At 36.4% G+C, this 9,225-nt stretch overlaps 1 pseudogene; it reads right to left on the bottom strand.

The window, feature by feature from the left end:
• Positions 1-3,827: 3,827 nt before the first annotated feature.
• Positions 3,828-4,368, bottom strand: LOC101411799 (SOSS complex subunit B2 pseudogene; annotated as a pseudogene).
• Between the last annotated feature and the right edge of the window lie 4,857 nt (positions 4,369-9,225).

Raw genomic sequence — 9,225 nt, 5'->3', positions numbered from 1 at the left:
GTTCTGTACCATTTCTCATAGTTTCCCAACTGGATTAAGATCCTGTTGTCCACAGTGACAGCTGACTGGATAATGTACCCTTTATTAACTGTCTCACTTCACCACTCCCCAACTGAGGCTCCCTGCGTGCAAATCCTTGCCGCAGGTCTGGGCTGGCTGAACCCAAGCTAAAACCCTATGTTCCGAAGGCCCCTGAAATCATTCTTCTCTGTCTGCTTAAGCCATTAACATAGTTATTTGATTTCATTTTAAATTTAGTCATTTCATTTAGATTTTTAGGAATTGTTTTTTTATTTTTATTTTTGTTTCTGATTTAAAGCATTCATGTGTTTCTAAAGTTAAAAACCTAAAACAAAGTACACGCAGAGAAGTTGAGCTTCTAGCTCTGTCCCCTCCACCCTATTCCTTCCCTCCCTTTATCTGTAATTTACTATTTAGATTTTCGTTAATTCCTCTGTTTCTAAAAGTTTAAACCAATAGTATATGTATTTCCCGCCTTCCTTAGCATAAAAGGTAGTGTGCTTTATACACTGTTCTACATATTACTTTTCTACTTTGGAGCTGTGTGAGGAGTTCTTTCGCATTTCCTTTTACAGCTGCATAGTAACCCATTGTGCAACTGTACCATGCTTTATTTAGCTGCCCAACTTGATCATAAGTCATCTTGCAGTTATGTTAGTGTATCTTTGGGATAAAGGTCAGCAAGTGGTATTGTTGGGCCATAGGGTAAATGAATATGTAACTTTTTCAGATATTGCCAAATTCACCACTTTAGGAGCTATATGATTTTCATTCCCACCAGCGAAACATGAGTGTACCTGTTTCTCCATAGCCTGCCCAACAGAGTGTGTTGCCAAATGTTTGAGGTTTTGGCCAAGAATATTGGTGAGAAATTATGTCCTAGTGTAGTTTTAATTTGCAGTTTTCTCAAAATGAGGGAGGTGGAACATCTTTTTATATTTTTTCATACCTACTGTGCATATTTATGTAAGGTTGCTTATCTTTTCATTCTAAAATTTTAGAAATTCTTTGTGTATTATAGGTAATTCTTTGTATTATAAGTTGCAAGATATTATACACACATTCATGTACAAGTTTCTTTTTAAACAATATGGTAAAAATTATCAATTTTTTCCTCTTATTGCTTCTGCATTTTGAATTAAAGCCGGGAAGGTTTCCCCCTCTTCCAGGCTTTACAAGAATTCACGCATGCTTTTCTCTAGTACTTGTGTGGTTTCACAGTTTACGTTTACATTTCTGATTCATTTGGAATTCATTCTGGTGTAGGGTGGGAGGAAGGGGGTCATTTCTGGATTTTCTATTCTGTTCCGTTGGTTCATATGTCTGTTAATGCCCCAGTTGATTTAGTATCATTGTTGAAAAGACTCCATTCACTGTGAATTGCCTTTCCACCTTATTTGTAAACCAATTTACCATATGCGTATGGGTCTATTTCTGAAATCTCTTTTTTGTTCCATTGAATTATTTGTCTATCTCGATGCCAATACTACACTGCATGATTACTGAAGCTTTAGAATAATTCTATGTTTATGAGGGCTCTTGGGCTGTAGTTTTCTTTTAATATTTTAACCTGGTTTTGTTATCACAGTAATGGTAGCCTCATAGAATGAGCTGCAAAAATTCTTTCCTCTTCAATTTTCTGGAAGAATTTGTGTAGAATTGGTAGTGTTTCTTTTTAAAACGTTTGGTAGAATTCTCCATTATAAAGTCATCTGCTCCTGGAATTTTCTTTGTGAGAGGTTTTTTTTTCTTTCTGTTAACATTAATTCAAGTTTTATTTAAGAAATAATATTCAAGAAGAGTTAACTTCTAACAAAGGAAAATTTCACCAGTAATCCCCTCTACAGCCAAAGATGCAATTGGGTACCATTTACAACACACAAATAAATCCCACCTCTACATTTCTATGTAAAACTGTATTCAATTCTTTGAGAGAGCCATTGCTTCTCAATAAGGCTGTTTACTCTTTTTTCAGAAACGTTGACAGCATGCACATATCCACACACACAAAAAGTACTTCGCGTTTTCACTCCAGGCTGAGCACTAAGTGCCTAGGACCATGTAACTTAAAGACTGCCACAGGTTCTATGGTCATGGCAGATGGAGTTCGGTGTCATGTCAGTTGGCCCCACTTTGGAGTTTGTGTTTCTGTGTGATGGAGCTGGACTCAGATGTGATCTTTGTTCACAAGCCTCTCCTGTTACTTTCACCGGAACTGTAGTTGGTGCTGGGGTTTAATATATACCCAGGGGACCTGAATCTCTGGACTGACCATGTGATAGCCAGGCCCTGAGCCTCAACAGACTTCAGCTCCTACATTCTAGTTTATTGGACTTACCCTACTCAGCTAACATGGAATTGAAGAAGGTCAACCACCACACCAGGGAGCCAAGAGTGCTTATAACTGAAAGCAGGAGGATTGCATCCAGCATCCATGTGGAATCTAAGCCCCTTCTTGATATAGATGTGGAGTGGACACAACCAATCCAAGGTCCACAGGATGGAGGAATAGAGTATGGATAGAGTGGACTTACTGATATTCTATTCATGAACTATTGTGATTAGTAATTGAAGGAAATGTGGCATTGGTGTGGAGAAAAGAGGCCATGGTGGCTGCTGGGCGTAGGGAATGGGAGGAAGAAATGAGATGTGGAGGCGTTTCCGGGACTTGGAGTTGTCCTGGGTGATGCTGTAGGGACAGTTACCAGACATTGTATGTCCTCCCATGGCCCATTGGGTGGAACGTGGTGGAGTGTGGACTATGATGTGGACCATTGACCATGAGGTGCAGCGGTGCTCTGAGATGTATTCACCAAATGCAATGAATGTCTCATGATAATGGAGGAGATTGTTGTTAGGGGGGAGGAGTGGGATGAGGGGGGTGGAGGGTATATGGGGGCCTCTTATTTTTTTAATGTAATATTAAAAAAATAAAGACAAAAAATGGAATTAAGAAAAAGAAAAAAAAAGACTGCATGTTTCATGAACTCAATTTGAATCACCTCCATTATGTTTATCTATGATAATTATTTTAAAAAATAATTAGCTCATTGTTTATTATGATTTTATAATGCCCATCAATTATACTTTAATATTTAACATGGTAGTTTGAAAAATATTCCAGGCATTTGTTTAAAATTTTCCTTCAATGTAATCCACACAGTTGATAACGAATGTTGAGTACTACTGCAAAATAAATGTAGCTTTCTTCTAAAAATTACTTGTTACAATACAGAGCACATCCTATTCTATAATTTGGATAAAGAGTCTGTTTAGGTTTCTTTTTGGTAATAAAGCAAGGCTTAGGATGATTTCTTTCATGGAAAATCTTAATGCAGTCACTCAGTGAAGAAGTCAATCATTCCTTCAGTCACACTCAAAAATTGCTGTGACACTGACCAAGTTGTTTTTTCATTTTGTTTTGGTGGTTAATGCTTTAAGTTGGCAATATCTAAGTTTAAGGCAAAAGAACATCTCCCTCTAAGTCTTATTTTAAATATTACAAAATGCATACAGAAGATAGACTCATAGAAGCTATATAGCTGATGTCTTAAGTCACTCACCCATGAAATGGGTGCAAGATTTTTAAGAGGATATCCAAGGATCTTTTCACTCTAAAAATGAATGCCTTTACTTTTCAGAATGTTCCCATTTTTCAATAGGAGACTGAACAGTTTAACAAACTTTTCTTAAAAACCAAATATGTAAAAGAAAACCAAAAAAGGACATACTTTCCACAGTTAACAATAAATAAAAGTGCAAAAAGTGTTCAAGTTAAAAAAATACATGTGAGTATTTAGCATAGGTCATCTTTTAAAGGCTCTTCGAGGGTCCCTGACATTACTTATCAAGGTCATAACTGATTAGCTGTTCCTTGTAACTGTGAACTTATAGGTCCGTGGCCATTGCCCTTATATGAAAATTGGTATCTTCTTGAATTAAGGGCTGGTTTGTATACCATTTCCCACTGGTCCAAATATACCTGTACCCATATTATTATTTGTGGAATTATTCTTCTGTTCACTGTGTGTCCCTTTATTCTGCTGTCCTTGATAATCTGGATTGGGTTCACTGAAATTTGGCACTTCTGAATAAACCATATACCATCTTCAATTGCTTGAAGTTCACCACCCCTTCCAGTATAAAGTGTCAGACATTCTTTCCACATGGACACATACTCTCTGGTCAACCGAATACTATCCCCTGGCTGTATAAGACCTCCAATCTCAACCCACACGGAAATGCTGATTCTGCCCATTTTACCTGCCATCTCACTTTGTGGCTGTCCTTGGTTTTGGTTATGCGTCCTGTGAAGATTTCAGAACTGAAAGGGTGGTGGGGGCGCATTAGACAATAAGGACTCCAGAAGGGTTCTCTAACTTTTCCTTGGGATTCTGATACATCTATAGAAGGTAGGAGAAGGGACGAGTCCAAGCCCTGGGCTCTCGCCTCAGGTGGGATCTGAGCCAGGCTGGGAGCCACAGGGGCCACCTGTGGGAAGCTTTTTAAACTAATGATTCAATTTTTTTCCATAATAAAAGGATGAGAAGGCTATTAATTTCTTCTTGAGTGAACTGTGGTAGGAATTTGTCTTTCAAGAAAATTGTCCATTTCATCTAAGTTTTTGAATTTTTATTTTTTTTATTTATTTCTCCCCACCCCCTTGTTGTTTTTCACTTGCTGAAGTCTGTTCATCATCCATATTTCCTTAGGAGGCACCAGGAGCTGAACCCAGGACCTCTGATATGGGAGGGAGGTGCCTAATCCCTTGAGCCACGTCCGCTCCCTGCCTTTCTGTGTGTGCATCTCTCATTCTGTTTTTACTCTCCGTGTCTCTTGTTGCACCATCTTGCCACACTGCCCATAGCTCCTGAATCACATCAGCTCACTGTCTTCTTTAGGAAGCACCAGGAACCTCTGCTCCCTGCTTTTTTGCATCTCTCATTATGTTTTTTCTTCTTGTGTATCTTGTTATGTCAGCTTGCCATGCCTGCCTGTTGCGCCAGCTTGTTGTCTTCTTTAGGAGACATTGGGATCTGAACCAGTGTTCTCCCTTGTGGTAGGTGGAAGCCTGAGTCACACCCCCTTCCCATAAGTTTTTGAATTTATTTGTAAAAAGTTTTCCATAAAATTCCTTTATCATCCTGGAATCTGTACTGATATCAGCCCTCTCATAATATTGGTAATTTTTATATTTTCTCTTTTTTCCTCTTTTTTTTCTGGCTAGGCATGTATCAATTTTATTGCTCTTCTCAAAGAATCAGCTTTTGGTTTCATTGATTTTCTCTGTAATTTTTGCTAGTTTTTACATTTTGATTTATACTTGATTATTATTTCCTTGTTTCTGTTTACTTTGGGTTTCTTTCATTCTTTCTTTTTTAGTTTTTCACTGAATTGAAACCTTTCTTTTGTCCTAATAGAGGCAGTTAGTACTGTAAATTTCCCCCTAACTATTGCTTGAGCTGCATTCCACAAATTTTGACATGTTGTATTTTCCTTTTCACTCAGTTTAAACATGGAGGCTACCATCTTGAAGGTGCCTCCTCCTTCTTGTGTCATGTATTTTGAAAATATATTATTACGTGTATAAATATCTTGATTAACTGACCACTTTATCACTATGAAATGACCTTTATCCCTGGTAAATTATTTCCTCTAAATCTACTTTGATTTTAATATAGGCACTCGCAGTTTTTAAAAAATTAGTGTTAGCACCATATACAAAAATCAACTCAAAATGGACCAAGAACCTAAACATAAGAGCTAAAGTTATAAAACTCTTAGGAGAAAACAGGGGCAAATCTTCATGACCTGGGAATTTAGCAATGGATTCTTAGATATGACATAAAAAGCATTAACAATGAAAGAAGCAACAGATAAATAAGGTGTCAACAAAATTAAAAACTTTTGTGCATCGAAGGAAATTATCAAGAAAGTAAAAAGACAACATACAGAATGGGAGAAAATAGTTTCAAACCATGTATTGAAAAAGGGTTTAATATAAAAAATATATGAAGAACTTTTATAATGCAATAACAAAAAGACAAAAACCCACAAAATGGGAAAAGACTTGAATAGACATTTCTCCAAAGAGGATATACACATGGTTAATAAATACATAAAAAGATGTTCAACATTATCAGCCATTAGAGAAATGAAAGTTAAAACCACAATGGAGATATCAACTTCACAGCCACAAGAATGGCTTTTTTTTTTTTTTTTTAAAGAAAGCAATAAGTGTTGGAGAGGATGCAGAGAAATTGGAACTCTGGTGCATCATTGGTATTAATGTGTAATGATGAACCCACATATTGCTGTGGAAAGCAATATGGCATTTTCTCAAAAAGTTAAACATAGAACTACCATTAGACCTAGAAATCCCACTTCTGGGTATACATCTAAAGAAAGTGAAAAAGGGGTCTCAAACAGATAAATGTACGCCAGTATTTACAGCAGCATTATTCACAATAGCCAAAAGATGGAAACAATCCAAGTATCCATTAACAAATGAATAGATAAACAAAATGTGTCACATACACATAATAAGAACATTATTCAACCATAAGAAAAAATGAAGCTATGAGACAGGCTCCAACATGGAAGAACCTTGAAAATATTACGCTCAGTGAAATAAGGAAGATACGTAAGAACAAATTTGTGTGATATCACTTATAAGAGATGATTAGAAATAGAAAAATTGCAGATAGCAGATTAGATTACTTGGTATAACAGCTTGAAGTTTTGTGAATCCCAGAAAAGAACATCATCTTTGATCCATGCAGATTAGATCACTTTTTATTAAATTGCTTTAGGGCCTTTGATTGTACTATGTCAGTGAAGTGTGACCCAGGTTAGGTCTCTGCCCTCTTGCTGGGGTCTTATATAAAATGAGAACTGAAAGCAGAAAGACAGAGAAACCACCAATTTTACCCTGTTGCACGAGAAAGGATTCCTGAGACCTGCAGTCTCAGAAAGACAGAGAAACTGGTTTCTGAGAGGCTGAGAGAGAGCCCAGAGGCTGGAATCCGCACAGCACAGAGGCACAGAAAGGGGCCTCTGAGAGGCTAGGCCCATGGAGCAGCTCACAGCTGAAGAGATGAGCTATGTCATGTGCTTGATAGCCCCCAGATGAGCTTGGGAGAAAACAGCCTGGAGCAGAGACCCAGATGGAGAGCTGCTGTTTTGCCTTGCCCTGTGGCAGGAGTCCAGGATCTGCCAGCAGCCGACTTTGGTGAAAAAGCATCTCTGATGATGCCTTTTTGGACACTTTCATGGCCTCAGAACTGCATCCTTTTACCCTAATAAATCCCTATTTTTAAAGCCAACCCATTTCTGATATTTTCTCCCAGCAGCCTTAGCAAATGAAACAGTGGGTAGAAGGAAACAGGGAAAGGTGGAAGGGGGAAGTTTACAAAAAATAAAAAATACAAATAGAAAGAAGGAGATAAAAAATAGTATTAGTATTGGATATACTATACTATGTGTTCTGCATTTTCTACCTTCTTTTGGATTATTTTTTTATGATTCTTTTAAATTTCCTTTGTTCGGTTTATTAGCTCTTCCTCTTTATTATGTTATTTTATTAGTTGTTTTAAAATTTATGGTATCCATCATTAACCTTTTGTCTACCTTCAAGTGATATATACCACTTCACATTTAGTATAAAAACCTTACAGTAGTGTATTTCTATTTCTTTCCTTCTACCCTTTGTGCTATGGTCATACATTTTACTTCTATGTATGTTATAAACCCCAAAATACATGATTTTTTGTGTGTGTGATTTAAAAAGTTGATTATATTTTAAATACATTTGAATAATATGAAAAAAGTCTTTACATACATGCTCTTACTTCCTTCGTAGTAAATCCAGATTTTGATCTAGTATCTTTTTCTTTTTCCTGAAGGACTTTGAATATTTCTTATACTGCAGATCTCCTGTTGATGAATTATTTCAACTTTTGTATATTTGATGAAGTTTTTATTTTGCTTTCATTTTTGAAAGAAATTTTTGCTGGTTAAAGAATTCTAGGCTGATTTTCAATTTTTCTTTTCTTTTTGAAGAAGTTACTTTACTATCTTCTGGTTTGCATAATTTTCCATGAAAAATGTTATCATATTTGTTTTTGTTCCTGTGTATTGTTAAATAAAATAAAATGATTGCCTGCATTGGGCATTGCCAGGAGGAACCCCTTTCTGAGAAAGGATTTCCAGAAGACAAAATAGTTCATCTACAGGGGTTTTTCATGTACATATTTGGAATATATTAGAACATTATTTCTTCAAATATTCTTTCTTACCAAATATCCTTCTTATTACCCCTCCTTTGGGGTCTCCAATACATGTTTTTGGGTTGCTTGAAGTTTTCCCACAGTTCACTGATGCTCTGTTGTTGTTTTTTTGTTGTTTGTTTTTTGTCTTTTTCTGTGTGTATCATTTTGGATTGTTTCTATTGCTTTGTCTTCAAGCTCATTAACATTTTTTTCTTTAATGCCTTATCTGCCATTAGTTCCATCAAGTTGATCTTTTTATCTTAGAGATCGCCATTTCTATCTTTAGAAGTTCAATATAGATCTTTTAAATATTACTATGCCTCTACTTCACATCCTAAATCTTTCCTTTAGCTTACTGAAAGTATAAGTATACTTATAATAACTTTAATATCTTTGTATACTAATTGTGTCACCTGTGTCTTCTCTGGTTAGGTTTCAAATGATTTATTTTTCTCATTATAAATACTATTTTCCTGCTTCTTTGCACGCCTGGTAACTTTTTACTGTATGCCGCACATTGTATATTTTACTTTATTGAATGTTGGGTATTTTGTATTCCTATAAATATTCTTAAGGTTTGTTTTGGCATATGGATAAAATTTTTGGAAACAGTTTGATCTTTTCATGTCTTGCATTTAAGCTTAGTTAGGCAGGGCTATAGCATCATTTAGTTTAGGGCTAATCCCGCCCCCCCCCCCCCCTGCTGAGGCAGCACTCTCTTTAGTACTCTACAAGTACCCCATGAATTATGAACTTTTTCATTCAGATTAGTGGGAATAGGCTTTATTTTTGTCCCTGTATGAGATCCAGGGGTTTTTCCTTGGCCTCCCATGTATGCACTTTTCAGTATTCAGCTTAATACATGAGGCGGATGCTTTGCAGATCTTTGGAGTTTTCTGTCTGTGAAGCTCTGTCATCTTTGTTGCTCTAACCC

Source organism: Dasypus novemcinctus, chromosome 24 (genome assembly GCF_030445035.2).
Source record: "Dasypus novemcinctus isolate mDasNov1 chromosome 24, mDasNov1.1.hap2, whole genome shotgun sequence".
NCBI lineage: Eukaryota > Metazoa > Chordata > Mammalia > Cingulata > Dasypodidae > Dasypus > Dasypus novemcinctus.
Note: the sequence above shows the minus strand (reverse complement) of the source record. Positions and strands in the feature narration are given on the sequence as shown.